The sequence below is a fragment of the Anguilla rostrata genome, chromosome 1 (genome assembly GCF_018555375.3).
Source record: "Anguilla rostrata isolate EN2019 chromosome 1, ASM1855537v3, whole genome shotgun sequence".
Classification (NCBI taxonomy): Eukaryota; Metazoa; Chordata; class Actinopteri; order Anguilliformes; family Anguillidae; genus Anguilla; species Anguilla rostrata.
This window is the reverse complement of record NC_057933.1, coordinates 13,828,091-13,843,920: the sequence shown is the minus strand read 5'-3', so window position 1 is coordinate 13,843,920 and position 15,830 is coordinate 13,828,091. Positions and strand designations below refer to the sequence as shown.

The following is a 15,830-nucleotide window of genomic DNA, read 5'->3' as shown; positions in this document are numbered from 1 at the left end:
CATCCGACAGTAAATCTGCTTCTTTCATTTCTGGCTCAAACCTTTTCTGCAAACGGTCACTTTTAAAAGGCCAAGGTTTAAACTCAAGCCCTAGGATCGCCATTTCGTCTAGTTAGTCCTCATTCCTAATGGTGCAAACAAAGGAGGGAGATTGAACGGTTCCATGTCACTGTTGACATTGGCCACTGTGACTGGCTAAAAATCTGCCACAGTGAGCTATGCAAAATAAATAAGACTGTAAACTAGTCTCAGTGAGCAGTGGGAATGCATGCATGTAATCAAATTATATTGAATCAAAATAGATGGATTAATTTCTCCGCTTCACAAATCTACAGGGCCAAGGTTCAATCTGTTTAATCAAAACCCAGGAATGCTGCCAGCAGGATTGAAGTGTGCTAACTAGTATGCTAACTCATCGTAACTTGGACAGCACGGGGAAAATGCTTTGCTGCTTCACCATGCACAATGCTGATGCTGTCATTTCCTTCAGTGAAACACTACATGTTAATGTAGCAGCTTTGCTTTTCACTCAATATTCAGCCTTCCACTTGCTGAATAGCCCTTCTAATTTTTGTAGTCTCATTTCTGCTGCTGTCTTTGATGAGCTTATCAAAAAATGAGTGCATGTCTGTCTGAAGCCCATCAGTACCGGAGTACGCATTGCCATCACTGAATCAACAGACACTAAAGCACTGGAGTCTAAATCATAGAAACATATTACATATTCTGTTTGTGCCATGGTATATTGGCTAATAAACAATCTGCCAAGAAACAAAATATTTGGGTTCTGTTGAATGTTGTCCACAGAACATATATCCCAGCAGAGTCATTTCAAGTTGGAATATTACCAGATGAAATTAGAGTTGCCAACTGAAGTCTTGTGCACAGTATCACACTTTCAACGATACTGTAAGGCTCCTAAGTATTTAAAATGTAAATGACTGTTGTAAATGGGTTGAAGAATATCTTTAAAATCGAAACCAAAAAGCATAATCATACCCTTTGTAATCAGTGAGCACTAATATATTAGTCCTTGTAATTTTGTAGACTTTTACGTTCACACTTAAATGCATATCATACATAAGCAAATACCATGCTTCATAAAGAGTGACATAACACTATCTTATGCAACATGTTATAGCAAATGTGAAATAACCAACAATGTCACTTGGGTAAAAGCATGACATTTGCTGATGCATGATTTATGATTATGTCACATTTATGAAGGCATTGTATATGTTATTATACATGCGGAACATTCTCGCCCCCTTTCATATTGTCTGTTATGTAGCCTTTAATGATTTTAGTTTAGATATTTGTTGTTTGTTTAATTATTATTATTATTTTTTAAACCTTGTCATTGCTATGATTATTATTCGGATAAATACTTGAGTCTACCACCTCAAAGAACTTACGCATGTTGTTTAATCATTGGTTATTATTTTAATATTTAGTATTGAAATTCATAATCATGATTTAATAATTCATTTTATGAGACTGATTATACTTTTGCACCATTTGATCACTGCATGAGATAGTATATTTATAACTCCTGCATTCCTTGGTGCCTACTTGTGAGGATTATTAAAACGGACACGTTTGAATTATTTATCCTCACTATTCTACAATTCATAGAGGTGTTTTCCCCTACACCATATAAGCCTTTATGAGAAACACTTTTGCAACCACTTTTGCTTGTTTAATTGACTTTAAATTCAATGCATTTATAATTATTGTGCATCATTGTTGTTGCTTTTTTTAGGCCTTTTTCATTGGCCAGTCGTGTAAATAATCATTATTGATTTATTTTTCCATCCTCTGCATTAATATTGCAAGTTCTTTCCAGTGACAATCTCCAAGGTGAGACTCCCAGGAAAAAGTGAGCAGGTTTCCCTTGCGAATTTAGCAATCAAATTTAAAACTACATATGTCAGTTCAAGCCTTGTTGTTAAACATATATTTCTCAGAGTATCTAGTTAGTGAAATCCATAACCCCCCCCCCCCCCCCATTTCCTAAATACAACGGTCGGGGATTCCATGCAGACTACAGTGCATTACATACATACATACATACAGCAGCGAAGACTGACACTACACATTATCATGCACAAATGTCCAAATACAATGCAGAGGATCAGCCTTAAGTCAGTGAAGTCTGTTCTTGACCTGATAAAACTGAAGAGACTTCAGACATTTTGCCCTGAATTATTTATACTGTGAAATAAACCAAGATTGTATACCGGGAGAAGCAATTACACATTAATAAATAATTTCAGATACAAATACGCCGTTGGAAATGCACATCAGATGCCCATCTTGAAGCAATTAAGAGTTTCTCCATTAACTCTGGATTGCTACTGGTATTGATGCTGATTAGCAGACAATGTATATTACATCACATGTACAGCATATTACAATATGCAGAGCACTTTGAAAGCATTGCTTTTGAATAGAGCCTGATGGAAGCAATCCATCCTGGAACCACCTTAATCCTCAGCCAGTTAATAGGTATGCCTCCACATTATATAAAGATTGGTTGGTTTGAATCTGTCCTATAATCCTCTCATCTTTGGCATTCACATTTTCTATGTAAAGCCTGTGGCCACATGTAGTATATTGAGGCAGGAGGTTGAGAATAACTCTGGAGATTAACCATAAATGTCCCTGTTCATGTCAGCTCAGACCATCTGGCTGTTTGTATTCATTGTTTGAACTTTCCACAGATGAATAGGTGGTGACATAGTGTGCTCAAATTCAGAGAAATGGGGTGGAAGAATGGTTTGAATTTAGAGAGAAAGCAACACAACAACAAAAATATAGGAAATGTTCTTCCTAATTATGTATTAATATCTTTAATGCAGTCAAAATACATGGTAAAATGTCGCCAACAAAGAAATAATGCTCTAGAAAAAAACAGTAATTTAAACAAGTCAAAAAAGCCATGTGTTACCTCAATAGTAAGTAATGTAAATGGCTCCCATTGTGAGATTCTGAGGAGCTACTTTGTTTTGAAAAACCAGAGAGCCACTTGAACCCAGAGTCTGTGTAATTTTCTGTGTGTGGCTATTTGCTTTTTCACTGTTCGCTCATCGTTTGGTGCCAGACAGTGGTTCGTGTTAATTGTGTACCTTTGAACGTCTCTCCGTCATTTCAGTACTTTGAAGAGAAAATTAGAAAGTCGATATCCACAGAAGTCAATGAGAAAAAGGGCTGGAGGGGTGATGGTGGTATAGATATCCTAGGTTTCCTAACAGTTTCATTTGTTATTGTCACCAATAAACAAGGCCACCTGATTCTGAGCTATTCTCCTGGTTCCAGAATTAACAATCAGGAGCAGGATGAATCCAGATTTGCAATATGTAGCTGGCAATCCAAGCCTCTTTCTAGTGCTCGGCAAACCACAGTTTTTTTATTTATACTTTTCAATTACATATCTGTATCTACTCTGTTTATGTAATTATTTAGCTTTTAAAGCATTACCAAACTGCAACAAAGCATGACCATCTTGTGATGCCTTCATTGAGTTTCCACTGAAAGATTCATGCAAAGATTCTAATTGACTATTTGTACAAATAGTACCTTTACCAACTCTGCACTTGATACCAATTAGGCCTAGAAAATAATTGCTCCTATAATTAGTCGTCGTTTCAGATATTTAGATTATTGACGTACCGCATTTGTAACATGGCCTATTTGTGGTTTATTTTCTTCTTCAGTGCATCACATATTTGTTGAACAAATGCTTACATGGTTTCCACAAAATAGTCTCCACATTTGCAATGCAGTGCATATTCAAGCTACCTCATAAATAGGCATAATGGTCACACATATGTAAAGGATAGCCAAAATATTCTGGTACTTATGAACTTTTCACATATTTGTGAGCCCAATAAGAATGTACCAGTCTGCTGCAGTTATTTATTTGAAGGGAAGCACCACTTAAACACCTGAAGATGGTATTCCTGATTGCTGCAGAGACACAGTACATGCCCCTCATCTGAGTGTTTGATCCAGCCGCTTGCCGGCTTGAATTTTAAACATGAAGCCAGCGGCTATGTCTGACATCTCCAGCTCAATACTCCAGTTTCCCCCCTTTCAGTTCCCCATCAATAAAGTTAGCTGAGAGGTTGAGGTCAAGTTCCAAAGAGTCTTCTCTGATGAACCACCTTCAGATTGGATTCTCACACTTTGATGCCAACTATGCACTCGTTTTTTATCTGTAATTTTTTTCTCAAAATGCAGACTACTGGCTTTAGCATTCAGAAGGTCATAACACCTCCGTTTTGAACCGTGCCCTGATCCTAAACATAATTAAGTTATGTTTTATCATCCAAAAGTAGACTTTTTTTCATTTCAGATTAAATATTACGCATGTGAATGCAGTCCAGTTCTGTGACATAAGTCACTTTAGAATTTAATAAAGTGAATACAGCTTTGGAAGTTCTGTATTTGGACACAAGTTTGATACGCTTGTTTAACTGATGCTCTCCAAATGACTCATGTTGGTTCTCTGGCATGAAAGGCATTAGTATGTGCACTGGCCACAGATTGCTTTTCATTCAAATGAAACTATACAAAAGAGGTCAATTAATATTTGCCCCAATAGCTCTGTAGCTTAAACATGATGTGGGAAGCGTCATCTGTTGACTTATTTACATTTCACGCTTGTTGTCTGAACACAGATCCGAAGGTTCTTTTGAAGTGTCGAATTTAAACTCTAAAAATTCAGACTATATGACCCTTTGATGGACCGTAGAAGGGAGGGGATCTGTGACTGATTATGTGTATGAAAGATAACTGCACCCGGGCACTAATTACAGAATTCAGCCCACCGTATTAATCAATGCTGCATTTACGCCACTCATAATCACAAAAACTTAGTGTTGCTACTTGCTAGAATTTTTTAATTCACAAAATTACCGGCAGATATGCTTCAGTCATGCCTGGGACTAGTCTGCCAATCACCTGCTACGGTATACAATAAAAATACATGAAATTTCTAAGGGACATCGATCTTTAAAAATTCTGAATATTTTATTTACAGGAGTAATTTTTGACTATAAATGCAAGCTTGGTTTCAGGCAAACCTTCAGATTAGTCTTAGGACAAATTATGTCAGTATATTTTTCATATGTATCTCGACTATTTGCTTTAAGAACTCTACTCACGTCACCTGGCACTTTTGTGCTGTGCGCTTACGTACGTCCCCTGGCTTTCCAAGTTTGAAGATTTCTTATGCACTGTCATGGTGATCCTGTAATTACTGTCATGGCTATGGAATGTTTGGCTAAAGAAAAAGGTGCAAGCTAATTATGTTGTGGAGCGTATCACTTCCAAGCCAATGCAGATGTAAATGTGCTGAAGGATTCTCGGCCATTAATGATGCAGTTGGAATATGAACATCCCTTACACATACACAAGCAGTATTTGTATGCAGACTTCACATGCAACAAAGCTGCTTATTCCTACACATCAAATTAAATTCAAAGCCTGAATCTGAGGGGAAAAGATTATATATGGAGGGAGGGATAAAAAATATATCCATTATTAATACTGCTCCATTGCAATAATAATCTTCCTGATAGTGTCACGCAAATGGACAGCCAGTGAGAGGCACTGAAGGTAGCACAATGCAACACAGAACCAAATGGGGGTGAATATTCAATATGGAAAGAGAGAGACTCCCAGCTGGTCATTAAGACTGACAGCAAGCCGTCCTCTTTGTGAGACAGAGATGCCACGAGTCAGCTTGGAACTGGGCATGTGTTTTTTTAGCCCGTATTATTTACAGTTTAATGTAAAAACCTCCACTGGCTCCCGGCTTTATTTCTGCATGGATTTTATTTTGCACACTGGGAGGTAATTAAGGTCTGGATGAATAACATCATTTTCTAGATAATACAGTGAATGCTGATGATGAAAGTGCCCATTTGTATCACCAAACAATGCATGGAATGTGCAGCCCACTGCGTCAGTAATCAGTAATATTAAAGCAATTCCAATGCTGTCAAACAAAGTTGGGTATTATATAATGGTGGACATTGCGCCTTTGCATTGTTTATTTGTCACATATTTCTGGAGCTTATTTTCTCCAAAACATTAATTCCATTCTAATGGTTTCATTCATTGAAAATTTTTGTTGCAGAATGTTGAAAGATAAGTGAAAAGTGTAAATATGCAACTCTGGAGCTGTCTCAGAACTGTAAACTGACACGCCCAGCAGCTTCATATTTGGAAACACTTTTGTAAGATACATTTTATAGCATTTTTTGAAGTTGTGTCATTCCAAGCCAGAACGTGAACCATACTTGCTGAATACAATCCTATGGGGAAAGGAAGGCTTCTCTTGGGAGTGATATCTCACTGTGTGAGGAGTAGTCCCCTCCCTCTTTCCTCAGTCCTTTCCCCCTTATTACTCTCCCTACACTACTACCATAGAGTCACTCGCTATTGTCCATTTCCAGGTGGAATCAGACCCCTAGAATGGGAGCATAGCATCTGTTTTCTTCACCAGGAGCACAGAAAGGTGAGAAAATCACCAGGCGTCTGCTTTTCCCCCTGTACTGTCCCCTTGAAAATACATCTATTTACCATCATGGGAAGGAGCAGCAGATTCTGGTCAGCAATGACAAGTCCCAGTCTTTGGTAAACAGACCTTTGGGAAAGGAAAGATAATCATGATAATTTCCTATGTCTCTTTCTCCATCCATGTAAAGCGGTTGTCTGTGTTGTCTGTTTTGGGGGAGGGGGGGGGGGGCATAGGTCCTAGGCACTTACAAATAGCAGCCACTTGGGATCTGTCCCAGAATGTCTCCCTTCTGCAAAAAAGGATTTTTGTTAATTCAGGGTAATGGGAAGTGAGATGAAGACTGGATAAGCTCCTCTAGAGCATCACCTCAGTAGACAGCTTGATCTAATTCAGGTTGTGCAAAGGAATGTCGGAATGTCATGAAGATGTTTTTACACTGTACAGCCTTCTTGCTAAAGTGTATTGGCTGACCGGTTAATGGGTATTCATTTTCATGAGGTTTCATTATCCTGATGACATCTGGAAGCTGAAAAATGTTTCGCTCTTGCTTGAAACATTTTACCTGAGTAGCATCAGCATTCCCCAAACATTTTTGCAATCTGACATATTTATTTTAATATTCAGGAATCGCTGACATTTTGTCTTTCCCTTTTTTGAGAGAATATACAGTACTGTATTACTTGTGAATATCTAATACATAATAGCTATTCTATTTATGTATTCTATACGTAAGTATACATTTATGTATACTGTTCCATCAGACCACACTGGGTCACAGATATATTTTACAGCCATTACTGCATTTAAATTACAGTGTATTACATTACTGAAAATGGGAAAATGCATATCTATATTCAAAAGCTGTCCTACAGGCCTATATGAGGTGTAGGCTATTTTTCAAATACTATTAAATTCTGCCTGCTGAACACCATATTGAATGCATATGTCCTCCCAGTAGCTCTATTTCCCTTCATTATTGAATATATAGCATATATTGAGGAGTTGCAGTCCACAGTAGTCAATTTGCACAAATATACCTTCCAGCTTGCCACCCATATCCAGCCCATGTTATAATTTAGTATACTGCATTGTGGAATATCATTTGGATAAGATTATATCTTTACTGAAAACACAAATACTCATCTCTGTCAAAAGAAGTAGGCCAGTTTGTTCAGTGACAGGATTATGATAAGTTGTTTATTTGCATATGCAATACTAAATAATAAAAAAGTCTCCAGGCAAGTGTGCAAAAGAACTGTCCCAGATTCAAAAATATCTTAGTTGGTCAAATGAAACAGTGCCTTGTTTTTTTTTTTTTTTTTTAGACCAGAAACAAAAATGCAGGAGCCATATAACCCCCCACCCCAACATACACAAAAAACACATTTACTGATGATGCTCTAAGGTGATGTACTGAGGTCCCATTGAAAATGATTTGTATATAACCTATAATTTCATATGTCATAAAATAGCATCTATTTTCTTTAGTCCCAGCAGGATACGTTTAAGAAAATGTCACTGCGGAAGGTTTTTATTATAACAAACCAAAAAAGAAAACACCTGGATTTGCAGACGTGAATTCCCTGTGGTGTTCCTTAATCCCTAAATGCTAACATTGGCCAATGCAAAAAATAAATAAAATACCCTGGAACTAGTCCTAGCGTCAGCAATTCTTTTTTTCTTCTTTTTTGATAGGGCTTAATATGCTTACATAAGCTTTAATAAGCTTGCCAACACATATATACACATTTATCTTAGTTGGCCAGTTAGTTGGTTTTACATATGTTGATAATACAACTATCAAGGCAAAGTACCTCTGCTAATTTCCCTTTCTGAGTTTTTCAAATATACAAAAAGTAGAGAAAACTGCAGACGATTAGAATAACTAACACAGTTTTGTTTGTGGTATGAAAGAGTATTTTATTCAAAATCTACTTCCCTGGGCCCTTTCATTTGTAATTTGTTTGGTTAAACTACAGTACATGTGACAAGTGTAGTGTTACATTTGACTCGCGTGAATGACAGTGGAATGTGTATCATGTACAGTATTGTTTTTCCAACATATTTATTTCATGACCACCTCAGTTGTTCTTATGACCCAACAAGCCCACAGTTTGAAAGCCACTGGTTCAGATGACGAGTATATGATCTATTTATGTAGAGCTTTGTATTCATTAGCATCACAGGCTAAGGATACATTAAAAGCATCCTGTATTTACCTGGAATTGCCATTATAGTTAAGCAAAGATTTTTGAAGTTGAAATAAACACTAAATATAGTTTTCACAGTTCTGATTCCGATTTGTATCTCATTTATGGAATTGAGTTATGTAAGTTTTAGCAGCAAGCTGAACTTACATTTATGGCTACTGCAGCTCAATTATGCTAATGGTGCTAGCCTTGAATGGAAGTAAAATGTTGCTTGTTTACAGGCAGATTGCAATTACTGGCAGTGCTTTGCAATCATATTCCAGTGAGGAATGTTTAGTTTGTTGGTATTTTGGTTTGTTGTTGTTTATGCGTTTATTTTATTTTTGTACCCACATCCTCAAACACGCTCAGGCAACAAAAATGACATCCCCTGATACAGAAGACCGTACACGTTATGATGCAGAAGAAGGCAAGCAGCCCAACTGAAAAGTACACCGTTGGGACGACCATCACAGCTGATACTACCCAGCTACTCGCCTACACGACCAGACCATTCGTTCCTGCTGAAGCACTAACTTTAACACTCTTTCTTATCAGCATACTCCTGAGCGGTGCATCAGAGTTGACCTCTTGAAAGCAAAGCTTTCACTGGGCAACAGCATGCCATATTTCATACTGATCTTCAGGTCAATCCATGCAGTAAGTGCAGAAGCAACCGCAGCCCTTCACTTTTTCATGTACGCAGCCTCTCACTGTCTACCTTTAGACAACAATGTACAATTGACTGCAAGTCATGAGTACTGTGTACTATGGCCTGTTGTAGCAATAGGACGGTTTTTCATGGAGTTGCTTTTAATTCCAGCTACAGACCAAGACAGGACTAATGGAATAATTTCATGCCAGAAGTCCAGCAATTGCCACTCATCAACTTAGCTTCTTAAAATGTGTAAACTTAACATGAGGCAGAACATTTTCAAAGTGCAGCAAAACCCTGTAATTTATGGTATTCATGTGCAAGTTATATCATTTCTAAGAAAGCAACATATGATACAAAGTCTCTGTTTAACAACCACAACTGTGTGTGCTATTACTCTGTATAAGCTGTTTAAATTTATTAAGAGGACAGTTTGAGGCATGCACTAACAAAGATGTAAGAAATAGAAGTTATCATAGAAATAACTGTAATAATAAAAGATATCTAAGAACCTGGCTATCGATGAAAATAGATCATACTAGTCCCAAACTGGAAGCGCCATCTCAGTTTATATTTGTAGAAACTGTGTCAAATGACATTCAGAGTTAAAGAAGTGGACAGTACATTGGATACTTGGCTGCCACTTCTATTACTAGGAGATTAACAAATCCCTTAAAAGAGTTACAAAAATGTGTAATACATGAATTGTTTGTGTGTCATATTCCTGTGCTCTGTGTCAGCCTTATCATTCAGATGAAACTAACAGGTTAAAAGAGATTATTTTCTTAGAAATGCACAAATATATTTTGTATGTCCTCCCTATGTCTGTGTGGGTTTCCTCCCACAGTCCAAAGACATACAGGTAGACTAATTGGAGACTCTAAATTGCCCATAGGTATGAATGTGTGACAGAATGGTTAGTGAATGGTGTGTGTAGTATTCCTGCCTCTCGCCCAATGCACACTGGGATAGGCTCCAGCACCCACCGTGATATTGGCAAGATTTTACTAACTTCAAATTTTAGAAAATTACTTGGCCTCGAGACGTTGTTTAAATGCACAGCTTGTCTCTTATAACCTCTTAACAATCAATGGATAATAAAATAACCTACTATACACTATACCAGTGGTATAATTATCATGATGCATAACTGACAATTAAATGAATACGTCTTATAAAACAGAATGGAAACCATGCTGCAAGATTGTCATCTTCTCTTTTATTTGAATCTCATGTTTAGAGTGAATGTAGCCCACAGGATATCTATGGCGTCATGAATAATTGGAAAACAGCCATTGTGGGAGTGGCAGCCAAAAGCTATGCATTATATTATGCTACAGTGCATGTCAAGCATTAAACACACACAGTAAACTAATATACAGCAAATTATAACATACCGATGTTTCATCAAAGAAAATACAAGAAAACTAAAATGCACACAGCATGGGTTATCTGATCCTTAAGTGTGTGTGCAAAACGTCAGACCCAATCAGTGTTTGCCAACTGGAGCTGTCAACTGTCACCTCAGCAGACACATCATTGGTGCCATGGCAACTAATATTGCACTATGGGACAGATGGCATAATGAGAGTCTGGAGGTGATTTTTGCCTCAAGAAAAGAAAATTGCATTTGATTTGAAAGCAGGTGCGTTTTCCTCCCTTTCTGTTATGATTTCTTAAAGCACTCTGGGTACACTGAAACCTTAATGAGAATACAGTGAATGTATGTAGATACGAACATACTTACGCACAGACATAAACAGTAATACTTTTATATACTGTAGCTGAAGTTTTCGTCGGGGTAGATAGGCTGGGTAATAAATATCAAGCAGTCTGAAATGAGAATGCATACGCACATCTCACTACATAGCACACCGAGGCGCTTTATAATGAAAGAGGTTCCGAGCGGCGAGAGGGGCGCAGCAAGCTCTTCGCTTTCCCTAAGGACCCGAGCAGGGGTGTGGTAATTCTGAACACGCCGGTTTTTTTTTCTTTTCTTACCTGATTCAATCAATACTTTAGAATACTACTCCATACTTTCGAGATATGTTTTAATCGAGTCAACGGTAGGAAACTGCGAGCGATACATTTGATTCGACGGAACTGACTCACAATATAATGGAGGCAATGTTTGCAAGAGCAATTAAACAACTCCCTACAGTGCGACGGCACCGCTATAGCCATGCCCAGTCGGCAAGATCTCATGTACCTGCGATGCGCGACCGATTTAGCCACTGAATCCTGTTTTAACACTGATGTATGGGTGGCATTAGACCTAGAGAGGACTCTTCAGTCTCCATTAATCAGATCGAATACGCACGAAATGATCGGTGCGCCCCCTCGCTGCATTCTTGTCCATTCTATCCTAATAGTGTTGTCTCCCGTGGTGTGGCTGCGGAACCAAGCGTCCATCCGCAAAGACAGTCGAAGCCCTACCCCGCTACTGAAGCTGCAGGACGGAGCATAAATTGAATTATAGCACCACCAGCCAGTCAATGCTGCGCAGCAGTTTGGCTAGCTGATGCTTCGGCCCGTGGATTAGTCTAGAAATATTTTCAACTTCTGATACTAGAGTGAAAAAAGAAAGACTGCTTTAATACCATTTCCCTAAAACCCAGTGTAAATGAGTGTTTTACCTAAATTGGTAAAACTTGGACATTTCTTTGGTCTTTGGTTTAAGTATCATATATAGGATGCGAATGGCGGTGTTTGTAAATCGATTTTTTCCCCACTTCCTCTCCTGACACAGAAAACAATTCAACCAAATATTAAATATTTCATATGTTACTACACGCTACTGCAAGATTGATGTTGGTCTGGAAGGACTTTATCCAGTAACCGTATGCTACTCTGCGTTCACAACGAGCGTTTTATTTTCTATGTAATATTAGCCAGTCGACCTTGAATGCATAGAGCGCAACGTGTGTAGCCTACTTGTTCATGTTGTCCTTTACATATGCCATACATGGCTTAGCCAGCATCTTAATAACCCACTTCCATGTTAGTATATTCCATTCCATAAAAACATTACATATTAATGGATCACGTAGCTGTGTTTATTAGATAACCATTACCTTGTACATCAATTTAATGATGACAAAGTTGGAAAAAAAATGTCTGAAGAGATGTGTTACATACATATACAACAGAGTACAGTCACATGCATTTAGTGCTTGCATAATTCATACAACACCATATAAATATTTGTGTGGTTCATATTTTTATTGATGTCTACTACCATTATAAAGCAATACGACGGTCAAATTGTTTGTATCAATAACCCATTATTACAAACATGCACAATTTATAAAGATGGAAATACGCTGTTGAAGGATAAAACGTATCTGCCAGCTATATAAGGTGCAATAATGATGTAGCCTACTGATTTATTTCTGTCTATTACCGAGCTGGATTTGACAATTAGGAGATAACTCTTGAATCTTCTATCGTAATTTGGACCAATGCCAGATTTGAGTTAGGTGAATGGACAACATTTTGTAAAACGCCAACGCTTTTATCGAGTTGCACATGAGGATTGAGATGCCTGTACTTTGAGCTGCCTCGGCATGCAAGCCTGTTCGCGTGTAAACCTGGTTTATCTTGTTTGAAGCTGGTCCTAGTTCTGACGGGCAGGGGCGGTTTAGAGGTGCCATGTCTACGTTCACACCCCCCCCCCCCCCCCCCCATCCAAATCAAATGGATACAGCCTATGGAATATTCAGAGTAGCCTATGCGCTTCAGCCTCGATAGATTGAAACCCAATGCCATCACAACGATCAATCACCTCTTCTCAAAATCATGGTGTCCCCATAAAAGCGCTAGATTGTTAAAAATTGTGATTTTTTTTTCTTTCTGAGAAAATGAAACCCTGTTTGCAACCCAAGCCTTCTCTCCCACATGCAGATCTCGAAGGCACATTTTGACCTTGTAAAGTACAGTGCCTGAATTCAGGCTATATCCCTAAAACCGTCAGAAAAACCTTCAAAACATCCCTCCCCCTTTCCGACAACCACTTCGTAAAACAACGGGTAGCTAAAATAGCACCTATTCTAACCCACCATTTCCATTTTGAATAGTTCTCTCATAACTGACGTTTCTCCCAAAGAGAACAAATCCCATTAGTGTAGAAATCAAAAGAAGGTTAAAGAAACAAATAAAAGTTTACCTTGAGGAAGGAACATTAGCCCTGCTCACAACATGGAGGGTCAGGTGAATCGAATCTTCTTACTTCTCATATTTTCCCATATTTTGATTTTGCTCCATAGGATTTTGATTAAATTCTGTCAATAGAAGGTGTGCTGGTTTTCTTAGCGCGCAACTCCGCACAGCCCATCTCTCCCCTGTGCTGGAACGAAATCATAGGTGTGTATTCGTTAAAACCTTTCGAATCCACTAGGTCCCTTTGTAGAAAATCCAAAACAACCAATGTACGACAACAGTCAAATTCCAACGCAGATTTCCAGAAACCCTGCACGGGAAAGGGGTGCTTGTTTTCTCCGTTTAAACGCCGCAGACCGAGCCATTCTTCCGTCGCTCGCAGGCAAGCCTCGCAACTGTGGAAGCCTTCCTCCGCATTAAACCAGCTTGCTCTATTTAGCTGAGCAAACGTCTCTGCAGTGAGTGCGATCAAGTGGCTGAGATGGGGAACTCAGATCAAATCTCAGCAGGCAGACCTTTGCACCGTTGCACCTACCAGCACTTCCCCCAGTCCAGCCTGCACGCCGAGTTAATCCACAGGGCAACTGAAAGCTACATACGTTCGCTCTCCATCCAAATCTCCAAAACGGCTAGTCCCCGTCCTCTGGGGCAGTTTATTTCCGTATTTAGTTCCGTTTTTGGCATACTAACTAATTATGTTGATTGTATTAATAACCAATTACATTAACGCCACGTGTAAAAAAGCGAATTCGATTATTGCGGGGGTGTGATAAATCTAACCGAATTCTACCCCTCCTAAAAAAATGATTAATTAATTTATATATTTTTTAAATTATATTCCGACGCATTGGCTATAGCAAGTAGCTAGTGTCCAGTGGGGTTCATTTCAATATCTTGCACTTAGTCAACCTTGGAAAGTCAACCGTAGTCAGAGACGAATACTCTAAAACATGTAGCCTATATCACTGATATCCGCGATTGGAGCTATAGTTTCTTCTTTCCGCAGTTGGAAAATATGGGAGAAGTCATCACGGATTGGTTCAAACTGACGCCCGCTCCCTCATTCTATGTTTGTCACTCCTTGGGACATGCTAAGAAGTCATGTCTGCGCAGCTTTCACAGGAAAAGCGGATCATACTGCTGTATCGAACAAAAAGGGATCCGCCTCGCTCAGTGGGACAGTCCAGCTATTCATGGCTACGCAGAAAGAATTCTCCAGAATTTCACCATCTGAAGAATCCAAATATAACATTTTTGGCGCTAGCTTCCTCTGTCTGCTCCTGAAAACACAATGAAAGTCGGCTATATAGGCTGTAGCCAATCACTTCCCGGAAAGCAAGTGAAGAGAACCCAATTCGAACTTTAATAATCACGAACGTGTTTTGAAATGACTTGAATATTTATTTTCTCGCGATACATTGACATAGTTAATTCTTAAATTTACCTAACATTTTTGCGCAGATATAGGCCTATTGCCAGGCAGAGACAAGGCTGTCTATATATTCGCAAATAGCACCAGTCACTGGCTGGACATTATGTTCTAGTTCCAACTGTTTTCTACTCAATGCATACTGTACAAGATTAAATGCCACTGTGGAGCAGTGTTGCCCTCGATGGTTCTACTAACTTCGTTTTTTCACATATTGTATCTCATCAGTTATCTTTTTTTTTTTCTTTTTCTTTTTGCTTCTAGTGCAGATTGTACAGTATATTGTGTCGGTTATAACAAATACAAAGAAGTTGACTCATAAAAATAAAAAATAATAAAATCAATAGGCTGGATGAATAGCCTATTCATCTGAATGAATTTTTTTAAGGATGAGCTTTGTAGGAAAATCAACCCAAAGGATATTCTTCATTTTAACGATAAGACATACAAAAGTTGCCAAAGGTCCCACACGTTAAGATCTCGTGGTCTGTGATTTTTAATGCATCGTTTCAGGATTTATAGAATATAACTGTATAAACACAGACAAAGAAAATAAAAAATAATGCTAAAAATACATTAATCAAAGAAATTGGTGTGATTCATAATGTCTTGTTCAGAAGGAAGGCTGGGAACTCAGATTAAGGGGGGATGATATTACAAAAGGATGCAAAAAAAAAGAGCGTGCAGATAATCAAATATTCTGGGACGACCCCAACGTATCTCTCTCTCTCTCTATCTTTCTCTCTCTCTCTCTCGCTCGCTCTCTCTCTCTCTCTCTCTCTCCATCTCTCTCGATAAACTTTATTGGAGAGCATTGAGGAGGCCTCCATACCTTCATCTTATCGTATTGGGGGTAAAAGGTGTTTTTAG

General features: G+C 38.4%; 1 protein-coding gene and 1 long non-coding RNA gene across 2 annotated transcripts in view; one reads left to right on the top strand and one right to left on the bottom strand.

Moving 5' to 3' along the window:
- Nucleotides 1-10,077, top strand: part of LOC135248665 (uncharacterized) — a 291,561-nt gene extending 281,484 nt beyond the window's left edge. The window contains exons 5-6 of the long non-coding RNA XR_010328472.1: nucleotides 6,465-6,526; nucleotides 9,091-10,077. This is a non-coding gene — a long non-coding RNA (uncharacterized LOC135248665). The remainder of the gene's footprint in view (nucleotides 1-6,464; nucleotides 6,527-9,090) is intronic.
- The window catches only part of lrfn5a (leucine rich repeat and fibronectin type III domain containing 5a), a 35,817-nt gene extending 21,005 nt beyond the window's left edge, over nucleotides 1-14,812 (bottom strand). The window contains exon 1 of the mRNA XM_064323487.1: nucleotides 13,539-14,812. The gene's annotated coding sequence lies outside the window, so the exon portion shown is untranslated. The remainder of the gene's footprint in view (nucleotides 1-13,538) is intronic.
- Nucleotides 14,813-15,830: the final 1,018 nt, after the last annotated feature.